Source organism: Sorex fumeus, unplaced genomic scaffold (genome assembly GCF_029834395.1).
Source record: "Sorex fumeus unplaced genomic scaffold, SorFum_2.1 ptg000002l, whole genome shotgun sequence".
Lineage (NCBI taxonomy): Eukaryota > Metazoa > Chordata > Mammalia > Eulipotyphla > Soricidae > Sorex > Sorex fumeus.
Genome location: NW_026606059.1, coordinates 18,297,663 through 18,323,194, shown reverse-complemented (window position 1 = coordinate 18,323,194; position 25,532 = coordinate 18,297,663). Strand labels below are relative to the sequence as shown.

The window sequence follows — 25,532 nt, the reverse complement described above, 5'->3', positions numbered from 1 at the left end:
TGGTGGAATGGGGTTGGAATGTCAAATCCCTGGAACAGAGGTATCATGAACACCTCTATATACCACAGTGTTTAAATAAAGTGGGAAAAAGGTACATACATTCATTTTCATCTTCATGCAACTAGATAATAGCCATGCAATGATGTGTATACAGGTTAAGAATAATTCATTAGGATGTTTCATCATTACTGCAGATATAATATTGGTGGTCAAATTCATTAATTTTAACGAAAACAGATACTGTACTTATAAATATTTCAAGTGATTTTTGTCTCAGATAAGCATGATTATGGTAGATTAGATATAATAAGGAAAGATATTTCTTCAACATTGAATATGCATGAATGATTATTCTGATTCTGATTCCTAAAGAAGCAGTCGCTATAGGGGAGAAGACTTTTCAATAAGTTGAAATATAATCCAGGTCAAAAGAAAATATGCCCAGGAAACTATCTTGGTCATTATAGCAAGAAGGACCAGAAAGTAACCTCCAGGACACACTTTAAGTGGAATAACTTACTTTTGAAAAATGGGAAACATTTTCATTATCTTTTGTGAATAGTAAGGAGAGCAATATATATGTATATATGTATATATATGTATATATATATAGTTTGTTGGAAAGATCCAGAGAGGCTATTAAAAAGGAGCAGTTGAGATATATTTTGTAACCATCGAATTTGGAACTCATTTAAAGCAAAGTTAGCTCTTGAATCAAAGATGAGTGGAATATTAAAGTTGTTGATACACAAATACTTAATGTTTAATAAAAATAAAGAACAGCAACAGCACCAACAGGTGCTGCCCAGAGACACAGGCAGGAGCATGTTTGTCAGCGTGCAGATCGTTACAACATGCCAGTCGACTAAAAGCTTGCATTCGGTAGACTGGGAGCAACTAGGGGGATTAGAGGCCACCCTAAAAGCCTTTGTCTCTCTCAGAGAGCCCGTCAAGCTACCGAGAGTATCCTGCCCATATGGCAGAGCCTGGCAAGCTCCCCATGGCGTATTCAACATGTCAAAAACACTAACAATAGTGGGTCTCATTCCCCTGACCCTGAAAGAGCCCCCAGTATGGCAGTTTTGGGAAGGACAAGCAAAGAGAGGCTGATAAAATCTCAAGGCAGAACTAGGCTTCCAAAATGAAGAAAAATAAAGATACTTTGATAAATAATAGAGAATATTTTAGAAAAATAAAAATGCTAAAGCACTTACAGTATAGTGTATTAAAGCACAAACGGTACACTTACAGTACAGTGTCCATTTGTTTTCTGTACTCTCCTATTTTTCACATAGGTATAGCTAACTTTGTTTTTGAGGTAACATAATTTGCAATAGGATTAAAAATGATGCTGTAGCAATTCAATGTTGCTGAATATCTACAGCATCTAAACGCCAATATCCCTTAACCACCGTCCCTAGATCATGTCGCCTTTGTCTTTACCCCTTTGTTCCCCTCCTGTTTGGCAAACTCAATTCTGTTATCAGTGTCTATGGATTTGTTTTCATTGGCTCTCGTTCATTCCCTTGCTTTCTTTCTCTTATTCCACATAGAAGTGAAATCATTTTGTTTTTGTCTGTCTTTCTTAATGATTTTGCTTAACACGACACTCTCTTGTTCTGAGTCAGTGACAAATGTAAGGTTGCATAATTTCTTTTCTTTTTTATTGAATCACCATGAGATACATTTACAAGCTTTCATGTTAGAGTTTCAGTCATTCAATGATTGAACACCCATCCCTCAGTGTACATTTCCTACCACCAATGTTCCCAGTATCCCTCCCAACACCTCCACTCCACCCCTACCTCCTGCTTCTATAGCAGGCACTTTCATTTTTACTGTCCTCTACTTTTGGGCATTATGGTTTACAATACAGATCCTGAGAGGCCATCATGTTTGGTCCTTTGTCTACTTTCAGCACACATCCCCCATCCTGAGGGATCCCTCCAATCATCATTGATCCCTTCTCTATACCAGCTGCCTTTCCCCCCAGGACTTGAGGCAGGCTTCCAACCATGGACCAATCCTTCTGGCTCTTATCTCTACTGTCTGTGTTAGTTTCATACTGTGTTAATTTATATTCCACAAATAAGTACAGTCATTCTATGTCTATCCCTTTCTTTCTGATTCATTTCACTTAGCATGATACTCACCATGTCCATCCACTTAGAAGTAAATGGCATGATTTCATTTTTTTCTAAAAGTTGTATAGTACTCCACTGTGTAGATATCCCAAAGTTTCTTTAACCAGTCATCTGTTCTTAGGCACTCAGGTTGTTTCTAGATTCTGGCTATTGTCAACAGTGCTGCAATGCACATACAAATACAGATGTCATTTCTAATGATTTAGTTTTTGCACCCCTGGGCTATATTCCCAGAAGTGGTATTGCTGGGTCATATGAAACCCAATTTCTAGTTTTCTGAGGAATGCCCACATTGTTTTCCAAAAAAGACTGGACTAGTCGGCATTCCCACCAACGAACAATGAATGAGAGCCCCTTTCTCCATGCATCCATGCCAGCACTCATTGTTCTTGTTCTTTCAGATGTGTGTCAGTCTCTGTGTTATAAGATGATGTCTTATTGTTGCTTGATTTGCATCTGCCTGATGGTTAGCAGTATAGATTATTCATCCTATCTTAAGTGGAGAAGTTTCCTATAGATACAATAGTTTCTTTAGCCACCATCTGTTTTTTTGGTCACTTGAGTTGTTTCTATATATAGGCTGTTAAAAATAGAGCTGTAGTAAACACAGGTGTCCATATGTGTTTTTGCATTAATGTTTTTTTTCTGTTCTTGGAATAGATGCCAAAAAATAAAATAACACTGATATGTCAGTTTTATTTTTAATTTTTTGAGAGATATACTTATAATCTTCCAAACAAGGTTAACACATTTTATTCCCATCATAAGTGTAAGAAGGGTTATTCATAACTGCTTCCTACCAACACTAGTTTCTGGACTTTAAAAAAAATTGAATCAATGTGAGATGCACAGTTACAAATTTGTTTTTGACTGGGTTTCAGTCACACAATTTTTCAACACCTGTTTCTTCATCAGTGTGTTTCCCACCACCAATGCCATCAATGTCCCCTGTTTTCCCCTCACCACCAACCCTCCAACCCTTCCTCCCCCTCCTCCTCCTCCTCTTCCTCTTCCTCCACCTCTTCTTCCCTTTTCTCCTCCTCCTCCCCTACCTCCCCACTCCTCTTTCTCCTTCTCCTCCCCGCTCCTCTTCCTCTTCCTCTTCTTCCTCCTCCTCCTCCTCCTCCTCCTCCTCCTCCTCCTCCTCTTCTTCTTCTTCTTCTTCTTCTTCTTCTTCTTCTTCTTCTTCTTCTTCTTCTTCTTCTTCTTCTTCTTCTTCTTCTTCTCTTCCTCCTCCTTCTCCGTCTTCTTCTTTCTTCTTTCTTTTTTCTTCTTTTTCCTCCTTATTTCTTCTTCCTTGACCACTTCCTACTCCTCCTCCTTATCCTTCCAATTCTTCGTCCTCTTCCTTTTCATCTTCTCTTATTGTCTATTTTTCCTTCTGGGCATTGTGTTTTACAATACAGGTACTGAAAGGTTATAAAGTATATCATTTTCCTACTTTCAGAACTTAGTTCTTAAGTTTCTGGGCTTTTTGATATAGGCTATTCTATAATGAGCTTATAGTTCATTGTCATTTAAATTTGAATTTTCTTAATTATCAGTGGTGATGTACACAATTTCATATGCCTATTGGATGTGTTTGTCTTCTTTGAAGAAGTGCCCAGCTTGCTTTCCCATTTTTGGTTGGAGTCATCTTGCTTTGATTTGTTTTTTGTTTTTGGTTCACAACTCGTGTTGTTCAGGGCTTACTCCTGGCTCTGCGCTCTGTGGATCATATTTAGTTCCAGTTTAGAACCATGGTTGACTATATTCAAGCAAAAATTCTTAACCTCGGTGCTAACTCTCTGATTGTATTTTTGTTGTGAAGTTTTTGAGTACCTTATTATCTTGGAGATTAGCTTTTTGTCCATGTGTGGGTGGTGATCAAATATTTTTTGATCAAAAGACACAGTAGAGTATATTTTCTAATCATTGTTTCTTTCAAAGTAAAGGAGCTTCCTCATTTGATGATCTTTACTTCTGTTCATGGTTGATAGCATTGAATCATTAAAGATGAAGAAGGCAGTCAAAATGCAGAATTCTGCTGTTTTTCTCAATTTATTCTAAGACTTTGGGTCTAATATCAAGGACTATAATTCATTTTGAATTAATTTTTGTGTATGGTGTGAGAAACAGAGTCAGATTAGTTTCTTTGTATGTGACCAACCAGTTTTTCCAACATCGTTTGTTGAAGAGGTTTTCCTTGGTATATCTTATAGGACTAGATCCTGTGTTAAAGATCAGTTTTCTCCGAATGGCTAAAAGACACATGAGAAAATGTTCCACATAATTAATCATCAGGGAGATGCAGATCAAAACCACAATGAGGTATCACCTCACACCACAGAGACTGGCCCATATCCACAAGAACAAAAGCAACCGGTGCTGGCGCGGATGTGGTGAGAAAGGGACACTCCTTCACTGTTGGTGGGAATGCCGACTAGTTCAGCCCTTCTGGAAAACAGTATGGATGATTCTCAAAAAACTAGAAATTGAGCTCCCATTTGACCCAGCAATACCACTCCTGGGAATATATCCCAGAGAGGCAAAAAAGTATAGCCGAAGTGACATCTGCAATTGTCTGTTTATTGCAGCACTCTTTACAATAGCCAGAATCTGGAAAAAACCTGAGTGCCCGAGAACAGATGACTGGTTGAAGAAACTCTGGCACATTTACACAATGGAGTACTATGTAGCTGTTAGAAAAGACAAAGTCATGAAGTTTACATACAAGTGATACTACATGGAAAGTATCATGTTAAGCGAAATGACTCAGAAAGAAAGGGATAGACATAGAAAGATTGCATTCATCTGGGGAACATAAAGTAACAAAATAGGAAACTAACACCCAAGTATGGCAGAGATTAGTACCAGGAATTTTACTCAATGACCCGGAGGACAACCACACATGTTAGGGGAAGGGGGAGCTCAGAAAGAGAAGGGAACACCAAATAAAGGGTGTTGGGAGGATCCGCCCACGATGGGAGAGCATGCTGAGGATAGACTGTCGACCAAGCATGATTGCCACTCAATGCCTCTTTTGCAGACCATGGCACTCAAAAGGAGAGAGAGGGAAGTGCCCTGCCACAGTGGCAGGGTGGGATGGGGGCTGGGGAGGGAGGGGATGCTGGGATCCGTGGTGGTGGGAAATGCGCACTGGTGGAGGGATGGGTGTTTGATCATTGTATAATTGAAACCCAAGCACAAAAATGTGTAAGTCTACAACTGTACCTCATGGTGCCTCACTATTAAAAAATAAATTTAAAAAAAATAAAGATCAGTTTTTGGCATACATGCAAGTCTGTGCCTGTGCTGTCAATTCTATTCCATTGGCCTGGAATCTGCTTTTATTCCAGTATAATAATACATTCTTGATTAATATAGCTTTATAATTTAACTTAAAGTTGAAAAAAAGAGTCCATCATGTCAGTATTTTAAAAAAAGACCAGGATTGGGACTGGAGTGATAGTACAGTGGGAAGGCCATTTGGATTGCATGGCTATATTCAAGCAAAAATTCTTAACCTCTGTGCTAACTCTCTGATTGTATTTTTGTTGTGAAGTTTTTGAGTACCTTATTATCTTGGAGATTAGCTTCAATTCCCAGCATACCCCGAGCACTGCCGGGTGTAACTCAAAAAGAAAAAAAAAATAAATAAAATAAGATAAAAAGAGTTCAGTGTTAAAAAAGAAGACCAGGATACTTTGGCTATTGGGGGAGTTATATCAGTCCGTATAAATTGTAACAGCATATGATTCATGCCCTTAAAAGGTACCATGGAGGGGCTGAAGCGATAGTACAGTGTTTGCCTTGCATGTGGCTGACCCGGCTGATCTGGGTTTGATCCCTGATCCCACATGGTCCCCTGAGCACCAGAGGACGAATTCTTGAGGGACGAATACCCAGGAGTAACCCGTGAGTATTGCCAGGTGTGACCCCAAAATGCAAATTAAATAAATTAATAAAAAGTACAATGGGCTTAAAAAGTACCAAGCGCATTTTTCTGCAAGTATGAGTTTTTAATCTAGGATTTAATATTAAATGATTGTGGCTGAGACCACTCTCTACACACATGAAGGAGCCGTTACATGAACACAGGCATGCAGGTCCTGGGGCTGAGATCTCTAAGCCTGCTCAGATTGGAGCTGAGCGTCCTCCACCCAGATCCACCATCTTCCAGTAGGCAGGGGTCACACCCACCAACTGCCCCCCGGCGCCAGGTAATCCCATCAACGGCCAAGACCCAGAGACTATAAAACCCAACTCCTGGAAGGGAACAGCACAGTCTCCTTCCCCCGTGCCTGGCTGTCCTCACTGGGGCCCCTTGGAGGGGGGGCGGGTTGAGTTTCCCTCCCTGCCCCAAGCAGAGCCCCCGCAACCGAAGACCTTCATAACCAGCCACAACCATGCTGAGACCACTCTCCACACGTATGAAGGAACTGGCAGAGGAACATAGGCATGCAGGTTCCAGGGCTGAGATCTCCAAGCCAGCTTGGATCGGGGTTGAGCATCCTCCACCCAGATCCTCCATCTTCCAGTAGGCAGGGATCACACCCACCAACTGCCCCCGGCACCAGGTAATCCCATCAACGGCCAAGACCCAGAGACTATAAAATCCAGTTCCCAAAGGGCGTGGCCACATTTGTGGCTGCACAACATCTTATTATCTCGTTCTTACTTTAGAGAACCTGGCAGGCTACCGAATGTAACCTGCCCACACGGCAGAGTCTGGCAAACTCCCCGTGGCGTACCCAATATGCTAAATACCAGTAACAATGATGGGTCTCATTCTCCTAACCCTGAAAGAGCCTTGAATATGGCACTTTTTAAAATCTCAGGGCTAGGACGAAGGAGACGATACTTGTGCCTGCTCGAGGCAATTGACGAACAACAGGATGATCGTGATCATGATTAATATTAAATACACTTTTAATTGAATCTCCATGAGATACACACTTACAAAGCTGTTCATGGTTGTGTTTTAGTCATATAATGTTCCAGCACCCATCCCTCCACCAATACGACATTTCCCACCACCAATGTTCTTTAGTTTTCCTCTTACCAGCCCTTCACTCACAGGAATTTTTATGGGATTTGCATTGAATTTGTATAATACTTAAAATATTTCCTCTATCCTTGATAAAGAAACAATGTGAACATAATGTAGAAAATGATAGAATGTAGAAGAGCTGCAGCAAGACCTTTGCCTTTGTTTTGGCTTTAAATACACTATACTGACGCTCTGGATCTATGCGAAGTATTTCTTTCAATTATTCCTCTGTTCTCTATTCATTATTCATTCAGGCTGGAGCAATAGCACAGCGGTAGGGCATTCGCCTTACAAGTGGCCAACATGGCCGACCCGAGTTCGATTCCTCCGCCCCTCTCGGAGAGCCCGGCAAGCTACCGAGAGTATTCGATATGCCAGACACAGTAACAACAAAGTCTCCAATGGAGACATTACTGGGCCCGCTCGAGCAAATCGATGATCAACGGGAGGGCCTTTACCTTTACCATTATCGTTCAGTCAGTTATGGGCTATTATGCAATGATTATGAAGATTTTCAAGTTGAGGGGTTGAGTGGAATGCAAGTATGAGGCCTAAAAATGCAGACATTGTAGAACACTGGTGAATTTTTTTTTAAGGAAACATAGCAATAAGGAGGAGTATAACACCAAACCCAGGAGTAAGGGGAATAGAAATCATGGCAAGGGAGATGTCACCTGGATATGAGAAGAAATGACCTCGCTCACCTCTAAAAGACAACTTACACACATTATAATCATCTCATTTCCAGACCAGGTAAGCTCAATTTGTAGAATGCAATTTTCTTCTTTTTCTTTTTGATTTTTGTTGTTGTTGTTGTTTTGTTTTAGGGCCACACTTGGCAATGCTTAGGTATTACCCCTGGTTCTGCACTAAGGTATTACTCCTAGTGGTGGCTCAGCGAACCATATGGAATGCCAGGAATTGAACCTGGATCATGCAAGAAATGTGCCGTACCCACTGTACTATCTTCCCAGCCCCTCTCTTATTATTTTTTTTCTGCCATGTAAGTTTATATCATGCTCAGGGTCTCAATTTAAGATTCACGTTGTTCGATGCACCTTCCTTGATCTCACAGCCTAGCTTAGACTAAATCAAGCTCCCCTCGTATACAGAAACTTCACCCTTGATTTACACTTTTTTTTTCCAATTTACTACAAGGGCTGGAGCGACAGCACAGCGGTAGGGCATTTGCCTTACAAGCGGCCAACATGGTCGACCCAAGTTCGATTCTTCCACCCCTCTCGGAGAGCCTGGCAAGCTACCGAGAGTATCTCGCCCACACGGCAGAGCCTGGCAAGCTACCCGTGACATATTCGATATGCCAAACACAGTAACAACAAGTCTCATGATGGAGATGTTACTGGGCCCGCTTAAGCAAATTGATGAACAACAGGAGGACTGTGATCGATTCTATTTATAAATATTTGATATTCATTTTTTTTTCTATTTCACTCTTTTTAAAAAACAGACTGCATTAAAGAGAATAGAGTAAGGTATATAATGATAAAAATTAAGCCTGGGGAGCAGAGTGATAGTATAGCGGGCAAAGCGCTTGCCCACCTTGAAGCTGTCCCAGGCTCAATTGCCAGTATCCCATATGTTCCTTACAAGCCTGCCAGGAGCGATCACTGATTGCAGAGCTGGGAGTCAACCCTGAGCACGGCTGGTATGGCTCCCAAACAAAAACAAAATCTGGAGTCTGAAATCTCAGGTATACAGTGTAATCAAAGGTGATTTCATGCTCAAGCTTCCCTTTCAGTGCAGTGTGTGCTGATTAGAGTACAACATAAGGCAGGATGTACACATGTTGATGCATCTGGTAGAACAAATATACTTTAATCTGTTGATTTTTTTGGGTGGGGGTTGTTTGTATATATATATATATATATATATATATATATGTTACTTGTCCCTGGAAAGAGACATTGAATGCTTAAGGGCATCTTATTATTTTAGGACTGAATAGTTTCAATTTAACAATGCCTACCCACTGGAACGTGATGAGAAATGCAGCGTTCCTTGGGATCCAACCTGCTATTAGCAAATAAAGGTAACCATGTATAAATTTCAAACCTTAGAAAAAAAATGATAAGAAGGCAATATTTTCCCAAATTAGGGCCCAAATTGAGAAAGAGCCTTTAGCTATTCTAATTAGCTTTGATCCAATTATACCACACAGAGGGTTTGCCTTCGGGATTGCTAATTCATTTTCAGTGGTTATTGAATAATTGTGGAGTAGGAGAAGGCTAAGAGAAATTGAGATGGGCAATAGTAATCCCTATTCTAAAATTTTATAGGAAGTGAAGTCTGTAAACTATAAACAATATTCTACAGGGAAGGAATATTGCAGCAACTGTTTGTGAAAACTTAATGGCAGGCATGGACCTCAAACAAGTGCTTGTCTAATGACTGATACTGCTACAAATAATCTGACAAAAATAGAAATAAAATACACAGGAACTTCTGTAGGCATTTAAAGGATTATTTATATGGTTGACTACATATAATCTAAAATTCTTTAAAAATTAGGTGTGTGACTTTAATTTTTTGTTATTTATTTGTAATTCTTTTAAATTAAAATTTTTTTTAATTAGACCATCATAAGATGGACATTACAAAACTGTTCATGATTGTGGGTTTTAGTCATACAGTGTTCCCACTCACCGCCCATTCCACCGCCAGTGTAATTTCCTAGCATCAATGTCCCCAGTTTCCCTTCCCCCCTTATCCCCCCAACCCCAACCTGCCTCCATGGCAGGCACCTCTTCTCTCTCTCTCTCTCACTCTCTTTTCTTCTCTCTCTCTTAAGTACCCTTTAGCATTATTATTTTAGCATTATGGTTTGCAATACAGATGTGGAAAGGTTATCATGTATATCCCTATTCCTATTTTCAACACTCAGTTCTTGTCCAGAGTGATCATTTCCAACTATTGTTGCCATACTGGACCCTTCTCTCTCTTAAGTACCCTCCACCCCCCATACACTGTAGTCATTTCCAACCACTGACCCATCCTCCTGGCCCCTGTTTTCTCGGGCCTTGAATATTAAACTCACACTACTTTTTTTTTTTTATATATCCCACAAATGAATGCAGTCATTCTATATCTGTCCTTCCCCTCTGACTCATTTCACTCAGCATGATACTCTCCATGCTCATCCATTTATAGGAGAACTTAACTGACTTCATTTTTCCTAACAGCTGTGTAGTATTCCCTTGTGTGGATTTACCATAGTTTTTTTTTTTTTATCCATTCATTTGTTCTTGGACACTCAGATTCTGGCTACTGTGAGTAGTGCTGCACTGAACACAGAAGTGCAGATGGTGTTCCTGCTCTGTGTTTTTGGACCCCCAATGTATATTCCCAGAAGTGATATTGCTGGGTCAAGTGGGAGCTCAATTTCTAGTTTTTTGAGGGATGTTCATATTGTTTTCTAAAAAGGCTTAATCAGTTGACATTCCTACCAGCAATGAATGAGAGTCCCTTTCTCCCCACATCCACACCAGCACTGGTTGTTCTTGTTCTTTTTGATGTGTGCCAGTCTCTGTAGTGTAAGATGATATCTTATTATTGTTTCGATTTGCATCTCCCTGATGTTTAGTGATGTAGAGCATTTTTTCATGTGCCTTTTGGCCATTTGAATTTCTTCTTTGAGAAGGTTTCTTTCCATTTTTTTTGATGGAGTTGGATGTATTTTTCTTGTAAAGTTCTACCAGTGTCCTATATATCTTTGATTTTAACCCCTTGTTAGATGGGTGTTGGGTGAATAGTTTTTCACATTCCATGGGCTGTTTTTGTATCCTGGTCACTGTATCTTTTGAGGTGTAGCCAAAAGTTCTTAGTTTAATATAGTCCCATTTACTTATCTTTGCTTACACTTTCTTGATCAGTGGTGTTTCGTCTTTGAAGATACCTTTAGTTTCAATGTCATGGAGGGTTTTGCCTATGTTTTCCTCAATGTACCTTATGGATTCAGTTCTGAAATTGAGGTCTTTAATTCATTTTGATCTGACTTTTGTGAATGGTGTTAGATAGAGATCAGAGTTCATTGTTTACATGTAGCTGTCCAGTTTTCCCAGCACCACTTGTTAAAGAGACTGTCCATGGTCCACTTCATATTTCTCACTTCCTTATTTAAATTTTTTGAAATGAAAATTTCAGTCCATGATAGAGTGTAAATTTGAAAAAAATCTGGTTTATTGATTTGGTTACTTGTAAAACACTGCTTGAACACTTACTAAATGAAGGAAAATGATCACTGAGAATTAGCTTGTGTTAATATAAAAAGATATGAAATATAATCTGACTATATATGATTTTTTAAATTAAGCAATGTGCTATTCTAGTATTATCAAGGAGATAGTGTATTTTGTATATATATATATGTTTTGATGTGTGACAAGTTATCTCAAGATATTTTAATAAAGGTTATTAAAATATGGGTCAGGGTCTGCTTTTTTTAATTAATTAATTTATTTTTTTGCTTTTTGGGTCACACCTGGTGATGCTCAGGGGTTACTCCTGGCTCAGGAATTACTCCTGGCGGTGCTCAGGGGACCATATGGGATGCTGGGAATCGAACCTGTGTCGGCCATGTTGGCCGCATGCAAGGCAAACGCCCTACCCGCTTGTGCTATCGTTCCAGCCCCCAGGGTCTGCTTTTTGAAGTAGAATATTGATTGAACTATCACTACAAGGTGCTTTCACTTATTAGTCAATGCTTTATCCCAAGTTGCCTCTCTACTCTTCCTGCAAACTCACCTTTGTTGACTTACATCTCAGCTCCTGTGTACTTAAAATCCCTGACTTTTCTTTTCTTCTTTTTTTTTCTTTTTGGGTCACATCTGGCAATGCACAGGGGTTGCTCCTGTCCCTGCACTGAGGAGTTACTCCTGGCGGTGCTCAGGGGACCATATGGAATGCTGTGAATCAAACCTGCATCTGCTGCATGCAAGGCAAACGCCCTACCCGCTGTGCTATCACTCCAGCCCCAATCCTCCACTTTTCTTTGGGACCACTGTACCAGTTCTAATGTGGATAATGCAAAAAAAAAAAATGTCGGTTTTGAACACCTTAAAGGAAAAGATATGGGGGGCAATGTAAACCATATTGAGTAAGTCACATCAACTTCAAATAATTTTTGAAATTGTATGCCATGTATACATGGGATAAAAAAACTATTAATTTCTCTATTATTATTAATAGATTTTCCAATCTGCCAATTTATACTTCCCCCATCAAACAAAAAAAATCATAATATGAGACTAATACCCCAAGGACAGTAAAAATAAGGGTCAGGAGAATTGGTCCATGATTGGAAGCTTGCCTCAAGTGTTGGAGGAGAAGGCAGCTGGGATAGAGAAGGGTCCACTATGACAAAGATAGTTGGAATGATCACTCTGGAGGAGGACTGCGTGCTGAAAGTAGGTAAAGAAACAAACATGATAACCTTTCAGTATCTGCATCAGTATCTCTCAGTATCTCACTATCTCCACTACCCAGCCGCCGCCATGCTCTAGGACGCATGATACATTATAAGACACCAAATACCCATCTTCCAGAATTGCCGTACCATATTTGATAGGGTTCAAATATAGTTTGAACCATGGTAACACCTACAAGGGCGATTAGAGGTCTCCCCAAAAGCCTCTATCCCTCTCGGAGAGCCTGGCAAGCTACCGAGAGTTCCACCCACACGGCAGAGCCTCGCAAGCTGTTTGTTGTGTATTTGATATGCCAAAACCAGTAATTACATGGGTCTCATTCCCCTGACCCTGAAGGCGTCACCAATATGGCAGCATTGAGAAGGATGAGAAAGGAGAGGTGGATAAAATCTCAAGGCCGAACTAGGCTCCCACAACGAATAGAACAAACAGACACCATTGGGCTACACTAGCACGCGACAGGGACAAATGGAGACGGTACTGGCGCCTGCTCGAGCAAATCGACGATTAACAGGAAGTCAAGTGATCAAGTGATCTGCACTGTAAAACATAATGCCCAAAAGGAGAGAAAGAGAAAGAAGGAAAGTGCCTGCCATAGAGGCAGACTGTGGGGTGGGGTGGCGGGAGGGACACTGGAGACATTGGTGCTCATAAATGTACACTGGTGGAAGGATGGGTGTTGGAACATTGTATGACTGAAAACCAATTAGGAACAGTAGTGGGTCGTTTCCATGTAGCGGTTTGTTACAATGAAGTGTTATATACAAATGGTCGGTGCTTATGATACTATTATTTAGCATGAATCTGGATTACTGAAATAAAATCTTTCTGGTTTAAGAAGCAGCTATGTAAAATTTCACTTCACTTTATGCTAGGGGATAAAGCACTTGCCTTGAACGTGACTATTTCCAACCCCTGTACTCCTGAACATTGCCAGGAGTGATCCCTGAGCACAGAACCAGAGGTAAGCACTGAGCATTGCTGGGTGTGGCCCCAAAATGTGAAAATAAAAAGCTATTTGGTAAATGTACCTTAAACAGAGTTCTCCTGGTTCTCTGCAGTTAATAAATACTATAAACACAGGGGAGTCTTATAAAAATAGAAGAGGTAAGACGATGATAATTGGAAATGATCACTCTGGACAAGAACTGAGTGCTGAAAGTAGGTAAAGGATATGCATGATAATCTCTTAGTACCTATATTGCAAACCATGATGCCTAGAGGGAAAGAGAGAGAGAGAGAGAGAGAGAGAGAGAGAGAGAGAGAGAGAGAGAGAGAGAGAGAAATAAGAAAACTGCCTGCCATATAGGCAGGCTGGCGCTGAGGGTGGGTTGGAGGAAATGTGGGGAGGATGGTGGGAGGAAAACTAAGGATATTGGTGGTAAGAAATTTACACCGGTGAAGGGATGGATGTTGAGACATTGTATGACTGAAACCAAATCATGAACAGCCTTGTAACTGTGATTCTCATGATGATTCAATTTAAAAAAAATTATCATGAAAAGCATGATATTGACTGGTTTTGTGGATAACGGAAGAATTTGCTAAAAATCAATTTGTAAGCATATATACCACTTGACTGTTTAAAAATTAGTACATTAATAAGCCTTTAGGTTTATTTTGGATGGTATAGAATATTTATCTTCTAATTCTGTAACAGTGTTTTGTAGCACCAGATGTAAATGGACTTTTTTTAAGAACCTTAGTTCAAAGCTATGTGTTTGATAACAGAAAAATAATTCATGTGTTTTGAAGATTAGAAGTCTTTTAGCAAACCTAGCAGTACATGGCAGGTGGTGGACCCTAAATTTCTTAGAATTTGTGTTATTGATCCCCTGAGAGGGTGTTTGAACTAACTTCAAAAGAAAATATCAGTCACCTTCTTACAACTCAGGCAGTATTAAGAATCATAGAGTAAGATGAAAAGAGTATACTTTGTGCAAAAGAAAATCTTTTGAAAAGTTTTACAAAAAGAATAGATTTCCTAGAAAGCATAATTTCTTTCAATTTTTTAAAAATGTACGTATGAACTCAAATAGTCCTGAACCCAAGTTGTAAGTTAAATTTGGGTTTTACACTCCTGCTGGTGAGTTTATTAACTGTATTTTTCCTAAAAGTTTCTTCACTAGGTACAGAACAGTAGAAACAATTTTTTAGACGTGACATGTCTTTCACTTTCATGAACAGGTTTGCCTATGTTATAATTCTTGAAGCATAACTTGTTTTTAACATGGGATTAAAAATTAAAATCTTGTGTGAGGAAAGAGAGAATAGTGGATTTTATATATAAAATAAACATATTTTTACCTCACTTCTCTGTTCTTTATTCATCTAAATATGTTATCATCCCTTCCACTAAAAACTTAAACCTGAAGATAAAAACCTTTTATATTTCTTCTAGATTTCATCTGATCTTTAATCAGACATTTTTAAAGATAGGAGTCTCATACTTTATGATTAAATCCATTATTTTACTGTGAATTTTTCACTTCTGGAGAATTCTTAGCTTAAATTTATATTCTCCCTTGAGCTTTGTTATATCACAATATGTCTAGACACACACCTAAAATTATCTATTCAGTTGTTTAAAGTTATGTCTCGTTTTCCCACTAAGTTCTTCCCCTTGGCACAAAATTCCAAAGATCTCAAATAAAATATATGGTACATGGTTTGCAGATGGATGCTGTTGCAACTTGCTTTTTTTAAAAAATTTTTATTAGTGAAACACCATGAGGTACAATTGTAGACTTAGAAATTTTTGTGCTTGGGTTTCAGTTATACAATGATTGAGTATCCATCCCTCCACCAGTGCCCATTCTCCACCAACAATGATCCCAGTAGCCCATCGCTCATCCCACCCTGCCTCTGTGGCAACTTGCTTTTTTACTCTTGTTAGGTGACTTGTTCACTGTGGACAGGATCGTTTTATCTTTCTGTTTCCAGTTCTAGCATTCTGTTGGGAAAGATTATGGAAAAGCTTATATATCCAGAGGTTTTATAGCAGAGTAAGTCATAAGTAACCTTGAAAATTTCTTTAAATTTTCAGTTTTACATTTAAAAATGGTGGTAACAATTAAAACCCGAGGACACCCCCCCCCAATGATCTGGTTCATGCAGAATGCAGATGATTATTATATTTTAGTGACTATGATTACTTGGAAATCCACATTTTAAAACAATACTGGGTATAGTTTTTTTCCTTTAGTATATCACTCTATGAGCTAACTCTGAGTGTAGAGTCAGTTAAATACTCTCGCATTTTTTTTTTTGGTTGATCAAATGAAATAATCATTGTTTCTCAATCCTATTTAATCTAAATCTAGGACTTTATTTCTTTCTAGTTAATTTTTTTGTAAGAAATTTAGTTCTACTATAAAATTAGCTTTTCTTGATGTTTCTTGATCTAGTTATTAAACTTATTCTTTAGTAGTTTCTTTTTAAACTTTTGCACTTCTCTCAATTTAGACAAAAACATATCAGGACTTCATTGCGATGGTTTTCTCAACATATCAGTCAACATATTTTACTTGTACTGCTCATTTCACTTAATTATAGTATTAACCATATAGATTTTTTTCCTTATGGATATTTCAGGGTAAATGTAGTTGAATGATATGTTAATTTAGGATATACTATTTTAAATAGTGATATTACAAATTATTTGTCTTCAATTCTTAGTAGACTAGGGTATTATAATATGACATTTTCTTGGTGACTCAGGTTGGTTTCAAGAGATAATTGCTTACTATCTATTCATATATATTTTAGTATTCTTACAGATATTCAGACCATTAACCTGTTCATTGGATAAGCTGTTTTTCCTCTTTGAAAAAATAATTATTTTTTTGTAATGTGTTACATAAATTAGGATTGCTCACCCTTTTTCATCTCCAAGCCCCAGAATTCCAATGAAGAGAAATTTTTGTGTTGTCAGAAGTTGATTAGCCATAGTGGGTTTATGCTGTGAGATTTTATAGGTTCTCTGTCTAATTCTACATAAATTGTTACTTAAAAACACTCTGACTCGCTTCATTATATATTACTGATGTTATAAACTTCTGCATTATAGAGAACTGTCATCTCAGATAAACTTATAAAATTATGTTTACAATCTCTAATTTCCTTTCATGAATTTATATTTAATTATGTAATATTGGTTTATCATATAATGCAATTATGCAAAACACTATGTGAAGATAGAGGGTATACACCATGAATTTATTTTTTAAAATTTTAATTGTGTAAAGCAATGCTAGGGGACAGAAGATGAGAGGGTAAAATTTATACTTGCCATCAAGGAGCTTACAATAATTACTGGTTCAAAATAGTTCTAAACTTCAGCCATTATTCTCTTTTCTCTTACCTACTAGTTCTGATTTGGTTATCCTCTCTGTCAGAGGTGTTGGAAAAATTAGTGAGATTATTTTTGTAATAGAGCTAATAAAAATATGTGTGCCGATGTCTTATTGAAATAAAATGATATATTTTTCTCGTCTCTCTGATGCCAAATTGGAGTATATAATAAAACCCATTATATTTTTGCTCTGTAATCTTAGAATTTGAATTGTAGAATTTTTATTGCTTCATGATGAACCTAATTAATTCACAAATGCTGGTAATGCGCAGAAGAAAAATTGGATTATAAAATTTCTCTTGCAATGCTATACCTTTGAATTCTGATCATGATCACGATCACGACCATTCTGTTGTTTGTCGATTGCCTTGAGCAGGCCCCAGTAATGGCTCCTACGTCCTAGCCCTGAGATTTTTTAAAAAGTGCCATATTAAAGGCTCTTTCAGGGTTAGGAAAATGAGACCCATCTGAAAGAATAATTTCTGAACGTATCTCCTAATTTTGTTATTTGTCTATTATGATGGTATTACATTAAGAAAATTAAATATAGATTATTTGTCACATATATGGAACAAAAGACAAGTGTTGCTATTTGTACTGTAAAATGATTCACCACCATATAATTACTATAAATAGGAAGCATATCTAGGGGTGCAAACTGAGGAACAGAAAGGTGTCATATGCAGTTTTTAGCATACAATAGCAGCTGAATTAAAAAAATTAAAATCTATTTTAAAAACTTTAAAAAAGCAATTCTTTTAGCATAAGACTTTTTGATTAATTTATGTCCATAATGAGAAAAAACATTTAACCAAAAAATCAATTCATCTTTGGAAATTTGTTATTCTTATCACTAATAATCTTATTGTCGCTTTCATCAACAACTATGATCAAATTAACTTAAGTTCATCTAGGGCGTGCTATAAATCTCTGAATTGTAGCACTCAAAATTCAAAATGAGGATGTAGACCATCTATGATCTATCACGTCGGTTGCCATGGAAGCTGCTCTTCTGGTTTGATTTGATCCTTTTTTTTTTTTAAGGCAAGTAATTTGATAATTCTTTCCAAATGGAAAATGTCATAATGTTCATGTTATTAAATTGAAAGAATCAAATTGTTTCTTTTAATTTACATCAGTGTCTTCCTAATAGCCATGATATTCTGGTCATTTTATTTACATTCAGCAGATACAAAGATTTGAATTTATATAATTTTAAAAAATGTGTCACTGAGGTTCTCTTTGTTTTAAAATTTTCTCTTCTGTGCTTCTCAAGAGGATAATTCAAAGATACAACTATTTTACATATAAATATCAGTGATTTTTTGGGGGGGGAACTGTAGCTAATTGCAATCCAATGAATGAAATATTTAGGTAAAAGTACTCTTACTGCAAACAACCACTATTATCAAAAACGTACATTAAATGCGACATTTGAATGTGGGTTTGATCACAAATAGCAAAACTAAGATTATGATTCAGATGCTCTTGACTACTTAGTTCTCATCATCTTCTTCCTGAAAGGAAATTGAACGGGAAGAAAATGGACCGTGTTATGAAATTTTGAAATTTTATGTGCTTTGAGGTACTTTTTCAGTTTCCTTAAATCAATCTCGAAAACCTGGAAGCACATATATTCTATGATTATAGATAAAAGATTGAGTGTACGTTTGCATATTCATACTTAACTTTAATACTTGCATGAAAAATAAGGGCGTCGTGAAATTAATCAGGACGTTTACTTTGAAGCTGGAGATAGAATACAAGTTCTAAGCAGGCAATTGCAGACTTTCCTTTAGGTGGCAGTGTGTAGCAAGGAGAGGCTGCGACAGTTACTCTACTGCATTGATCTCTAGCAACAAACTATTAAGAAAAAAAATCGGTTTCTTATCAGAAATGTTTTCTTGCGTCTTTTGTATTCGGTTTATTTTTATAATACAAATCTCTGGTTTAAATCTTCAAGAAAATACACCTTGTCTCACGAAATCATTACCATTCATTTCCTTTTGCTTCAAAACAGAATCTATTTTTTAATATGTGCTTATAAGCATCCGCTATAGTGATGGTATAAAACCTGTAGGTGTTAAGAAATATCTTTTCACTGATTGTCAATATCGAGTTGGAAGCAAACATCACAATTCTCTGTCATTTGATGGTTTGCAAAACTGGAGCGTTGGAAGTTACCTGAAGAGTGAGTATTGGGAAAATAAAAGGACAAAGATATAGACATGTATCCTAAAAATTATACAAAAATACATAGTTGGTTCTAAATTTTAGAGAATACCTTCCAGTAGTTTCTCTCGCTATTCTCTTCCTTTGGTTTTGTTGATTGGTCTTTGCAGAGTCTTCCAAATACTTGGAATAAATTAAAATATGAAGCTATCCTTATCCTTATCTCTCTTTTTTAAAAAAAAATTGTATTAGTGAGACACCATGAGGTACAGTTGTAGACTTACAAATTTTTGTGCTTGGGTTTCAATTATACGATGATCAAATACCCATCCCTCCATCAGTGCCCATTTCCCACCACCACAGATCCCAGTATCCCTCCTACCCCCATCCCCTCCTCCCACCCTGCCTCTGTGGCAGGGCATTCCCTTTTGGTCTCTCTCTCCTCTTAGGTGTTGTGGTTTGCAAAAGAGGCAATGGGTGACAATCATCCTTATCCCTTTTTATTATAACTCTAAGCTAGCTTGTACCCATTTCCCTTTCAAGTATATAATTTCATATAAAACAACTATGGAGACAATTCCCAGAACTTTTTCTGTTACTTTTTTTCCCTATTATTTTCTGTTTTTTTTTTTTTTTATTTCTCCTCTCCTAGACAGGAATTTTTTTATTTGGGGTATAAGGCAAATCCTAATTTCCAATATCCTTTGTAAAAAAGAGACAGTGAAGGAATTAGAACAGTCCAAACATAACCGCTCCAAATCTTGATCAGAGACTTTATACTTTTTTACATAATTATATTCTGCTCATGTCTGATTCAATTAGAAGTCTTTCCAACAAGCAGGTTAGAGCATCTGGAGCTTTTGATCTCCTTCAAACCTCTGATGTAATCAGGCAAAATGATTACTTCAAAAAGAGAGCACAAACCCTTAAATCCTTTCTTCCCAATTTCCAATGATACTTTTAACCCTTTAGGTTCCTTGCACCTGTAACCCTAACTTAACAGCAAGAGTTTAGCTGCAAGCTGCAAGCTTGACTATTCCAGAATATTTTAGAAATCTCTAATGCCAAAGTAGCAGCAAAAACTTCCTTCCTTTCCCACTGAAAAGGGCACTGAAATCCACTAATTAACTCCGTTTATTAAAATGATATTAAAAAAGCAAATCTCTAACAAATTGAGATAAAATTTCCCACCAATTTTACATCTGCAGCCTTGCTAAATTGCACGGATTTTTCTCAGTCCCTCTTTTTTTGTGTGTGTTTTCAAATTCATAAAAATAAGCTTTTGCCTTGACCTTAATTTGTTGCTTTCTATCTTCAAGCTGTAAAATGCCCTCCACTGAGTCTCTTGTGTTTTATCAGATGTCACTTGTTTTATACTCCTTATTCTTTTTGTGCTTGGTGCTTTTATCCTTTTCAAACTACTATGGGTGATGTGGGCTTCAGTTCCCTGACATGACTGTCCTACTCCGTAAACTTCCTTTTGTGGGTAGAACATAGATCAGCTGCTGTTTAATAAAGCAGGCATCTCATTTCATTCCTTTCACATCCATCAAAATGTCTTTTTCCTAGAACTGGCATTCTTCCACTATTATTTGGTTAACTTGCCACATACAAGTGATTTTTCATTTCTTGATTGGGGAAAGGCGCTCTCAGGGGTGATGTTTTTCTTATCGCAATGGAGAATCCCAGCTTTCTTTCTTGAGACAAAGAGCTTGCTCTTCTGCCATTGTGATAGCTATCCAGCCTCTAGCATCTTGGTGCTACTAGTTTTTGTGATGCTTAGTCCTGTTTGTGGGGAAATGTTACCTATTTAAGTTCATCTTAAGTTAAAGATGAAACAAGAAACAAAGAAAAGTTATACTGCCTAAATTGATGAGCTCCTGAAACGAATGAGAATCATAGTAATTTTGAATGTTTATATATTTGTCTTTATTTGTAAGATATCAAATTATGGCATCCATGTATAAATCCCCATGCATTTTATTCTGATCACTGTGAAAAAACAAGCAAGAGTGATTTTTCTCATTTTGTGGATGAGCAAAATGAAGCGAGACTAAGTGAGCAGAAATATAGTGACAGAGGAGGGAATAAATGTCTCCTGATCCCAAGCCTGCTGCCTCCAGCATTTTGAAGCTGCTGGCTTCTATGAAAGTTAGTGATATTTGGAGGGAAATGTCACCGTTGAAATATACTATAGATTTGGCTGGGCCAAAGGGATTCTCTGTCTACCATAGAAATGCAAAATACTGATGCATTTTTGAAAAGCCATGTGGACCCAGATCTGCTAAAAGAAGGCAATTTCCTTTGACCTCTCCAGGATTCTTTTAACTGAATGGAAAGGGCTCTCAATAATACAGGATGTGAGAGATTTCCTGCAAGTTTCTAGTCTGTGATTCTTTGGAGGATCATGGTGAAAATAATTGTTAAAATACAAATAGGGGGGAAATAAGCATAAATCATAAGATCATAAGTGTTCTCATCATGAATATAGAAAGCAAATATATGAGATGTCGAACATGTTAATCAGTGTGGGAATCAGTTTATGATGTATATGATTATCAGATTATCATACCACATTTCATTTCATCATCCTGTTATTCGTCGATTGCCTCGAGCAGGCTCCAGTAACGTCTCTTTCATCCTAGCCCTGAGATTATATTCATGGCACTTTAGGAGAATGAGACCCATCATTGTTACTGGTATTTGGCATATTTGGTACGCCACGGGGAGTTTGCCAGACTCTGCCCTGTGGGCAGGCTACATTCAATAGCCTGCAAGTTTGTCCAAAGTAGGAATGAGATAATAAGATGTCATAAAAAACGTTTTGATAAGATGTCGCGGTTCCAGGATCTGGATTTTATAGTCTCTGAGTCTTGGCCGCTGATGGGATTACATGGCGCCAGGGGGCCAGGTGGTGGGTGTGACCCCCGCCTACTGGAATTTGGAGGTTCTGGATGGAAGATGCTCGACTCCAATCCAAGTAGGCTTAGAGGTCTCGGCCCCGGAACCCGCGTGGCTTTGTCCCTCTGCCAGTACCTTCATACCACATACATTTAAAAATAAACTTGGCAACCCTAAATATATTACTTTACTTTTTGATCATATCTATACCTATATAAGGATGGAAAGGGTAAATAAAGATAATCTTTGGACATGGACTCTACCTATCAACAGCGTAAGGAAGCTCCTTTTTTAAACAACAGATTTTTTAAACAACAGATTTATAATTGTAATAGAATACAAATATGCCTCTGTCCTCATTGCTAAGAAAAGGTGAGCAAAATTTATTTTGGGACAAAATGAATGGAACTTGAGTTTATCATGCTAAGGAAAAAAATATATATACATATATATGTGAACTATAATTACTAATTACTTTATTCATATATAAATAGGAAAGAAGCAAACAAACTGACAGAAACAATTCAAGTAACTCCTAGGGGGCTGTAGAGAAGTTACAGTAGGTAGGCTCTTGCTTGCTTGCTGCTGATGGGAGTTAGATCCCTGGCACCTCACCTGGTTCCCTGAGCCTCATCCGGAGTGATGCCTGAGCAAAGAGCCAAGCGAAAGCCCCAAACACCACCCAGTGTGCCCCACTTCCCCTGAAAGAAAAGTAACTCCTAGACTTGGTGAAAACTAGTGTTTAGTGAAGAGGAAGTAAAGGGTTGACAGGAGTAATATGGTGAAGAGTGTTTTGGGGGATAGGATGGTTCTGGTACATTGGTAGTTAGTATGGTGACTTGTATACACATAGAGTTGTCAAGCTATATCTTAGAAATCGCATAGTATTATGAACTAAGGATAAGTCCATAATTATAAAAATAAAAGCAAAGAATTGCATAGTCCTTGACATTTGGGCACTCATGAGTTTAGGAAAAAAGTGAAAAATAGATAGAAATTTTACCATTATACCTTCATTCATCCCTGATAAGGAAAGCAAATGATTTACTTTTCTTTTTCTCCCATGAAACATAGAATTGTTTAAATATTACTTTGAATCGTGTTACACATGATGTGTCTCACAGAGCTATGCTTTCACTGAACATCAGTTACAGCTAGCTCATATTCTTTAGCAATTGACTAAAGTACTGTCTTTGGCATAATTTGTCAAAATTGGAAGGCACCAAAATTGGTAGGTAATCAAAATTAGAAGTCATTGTTTTCATCATAGTCATCATCACTATCAAAGGAAAAACAAGAATATATGATGGAATTCTGACATTATCTGACTTCCAGGCTTGCAATAAAGTTACTAAAATTAGAGTAGATGAGCAGTGTAATATTGACAAAAATATTAATTGAACAGAATAGAGTTTAGTAACAGTGCATCATATAGATTAAACTATTTTTTTAAATTTAAAATATGGACTGCTTCCTGAATTTGTGGATCATCCTTGCACATGGACCACACTAATATTCTCTGTATTATTCAAATATCAATATATGTACAGTGGAAGCAAGTACAAAGTCAACTGATTTTTCACAGTGGATAAAGGTAGTACAATGGAGAAAAGATACTTTTATACCCAAGGTATTAGAATAACTAGACTTCTACATGCAGAAAATGAATATAGACACAAATCTTATGCTTTCCAAAAAAAAAAAAAAACCCAAACAATTAAAAAACTCAAGACAGATTCCAGACTTAAAGCAAATGTAAGATAAGATGCAAGTCCATACAACTCTTAGAAGACAGCAGAGGAGAAAAATCTAGATGATCTTGGGTTGGCAGTGACTTCCCAAGAGTAAAATCTAGGAAAGAAGGAGTAAATTGAACTTGATTACACTGGAAAACTTTTACTTTGCAAAAGACAAAGTCAGGAGTATTAAAGGTCAAGAGTAAAAGTTTCAAAAGAAAGCTGATAAAGGTCTGTTGGCTAAATATGCAAAGAACTCTTAAAACAAACATTAAGAAAACTTGATTACAATATAGGTCAGAGACTTAGTACACACTTTACCAAAAACGATGGTAATGGTGATAGAGCACATAAGAAATACTTCACATTCCAGGTTATTAGGAAAATGTAAATTAAAACTCCAATGAGATGACATTCACTTCTATAAAAAATGGCCAAGATTCAGAACTTTGGCAACACTAAGTCATAGGACGGATGCAGAGAAATAGTCTCATCCATATGTGTATGCATGTATGCATTTGGTGACTTGTCATTGGTTTGCAATGATAGAATTTCAAGAGTAGAGCATTATACCTACCTACGTGTTTCAGAATCAGTGGACCTGCGACCAACAGTCTAGTACCATGCTACTACCCCAAAGACACCTTCTACCACCTTCCTTTCCACCTGGTAAACACCATAGTTTTCACCAAACCTAGGGTAGAGTTCTGCTGGTTTTCCCACAGACTGATACCTTAGTAATAGTTGTACTCCATATATGAATGAAACTTCTATAATTTTTTAAACTTCCTTATTTTATTTAGCATATCAGCTCAATTTCATCCATTAGAAATGACTACAAAAGCTCTAAGTCCAAAGCCTTACCATGGACAAATTTTGGAGGATTAAAATAAAAAATAGAAGAAGCAGAAGCTCTTATTCTTCTCTTGTGAAACCAACTTGCTGTTACCATCTGTCCTAGCAGTCACTTTTCTTAGTGCTTACCAATAGAGTTGACAGGAGTCCTGTCCAGAAACCTGCACAAAACCTCACATGTATGTGTGGAGCAGCTTTAATCATAATTACCAGTAAATGGAAGCATGTAATATGTCTTGGGTTGGTAAATAGAAAACTGGGTCCCCACCCAGGTTTAGTTCAGCATCTCATGTTCCCCAGCAATCTATGGGCGTGACCCTGGTGGCCCCCAAACACTGCAAGCATGGTCCTATTGGTACTGAGCAGTACCACATCCTTGGGCTAGCATTGAGCTGTTGGCCCAGTGCGCTGAGTATTGCTGGGATCGCCTTAGGCCCCTTGAGTACCATTTGGGGTCCCATTGCCTTCACCTTCAAAACCTAAACATACTGGGGTATACATATATAATAGAATATTTCTTTTGGGGTGCTTAATATAAATAGATTGTCAAGGCATGAAAAAATATGGAAGATTTCTAAATGTATAAAGCTAATAAGAGAAGTTGTTCTGAAAAGAATATATATTGTAATTCCAACTATAGAGATTTTGAGAGTCAGAACCCTAGACAGTAAAAATTGTTATTGTCAGGAGTTCAGGATGAACATATTATATGCAGAGTGGAATGATTATTTAAAACAATAAAATGACTGAGCATAGTATTCTAATGGTCTATACAAGTAGTTATAAAATTTTCCAAAAGTCTTAAAATATACATCATGAAGAATGAGTTCTAATGTTAACTTTGAACCCCCTCTATTAATGTTTGTTGTGACAGATTTTTTATTCTGGCAGTGA

General features: G+C 37.5%; 1 non-coding gene across 1 annotated transcript; it reads right to left on the bottom strand.

The window, feature by feature from the left end:
- Positions 1–23,503: 23,503 nt before the first annotated feature.
- LOC130023065 (U6 spliceosomal RNA) lies at positions 23,504–23,610 on the bottom strand. Its single transcript, XR_008792388.1, has one exon. It is a non-coding gene; the product is annotated as a U6 spliceosomal RNA (small nuclear RNA).
- Positions 23,611–25,532: the final 1,922 nt, after the last annotated feature.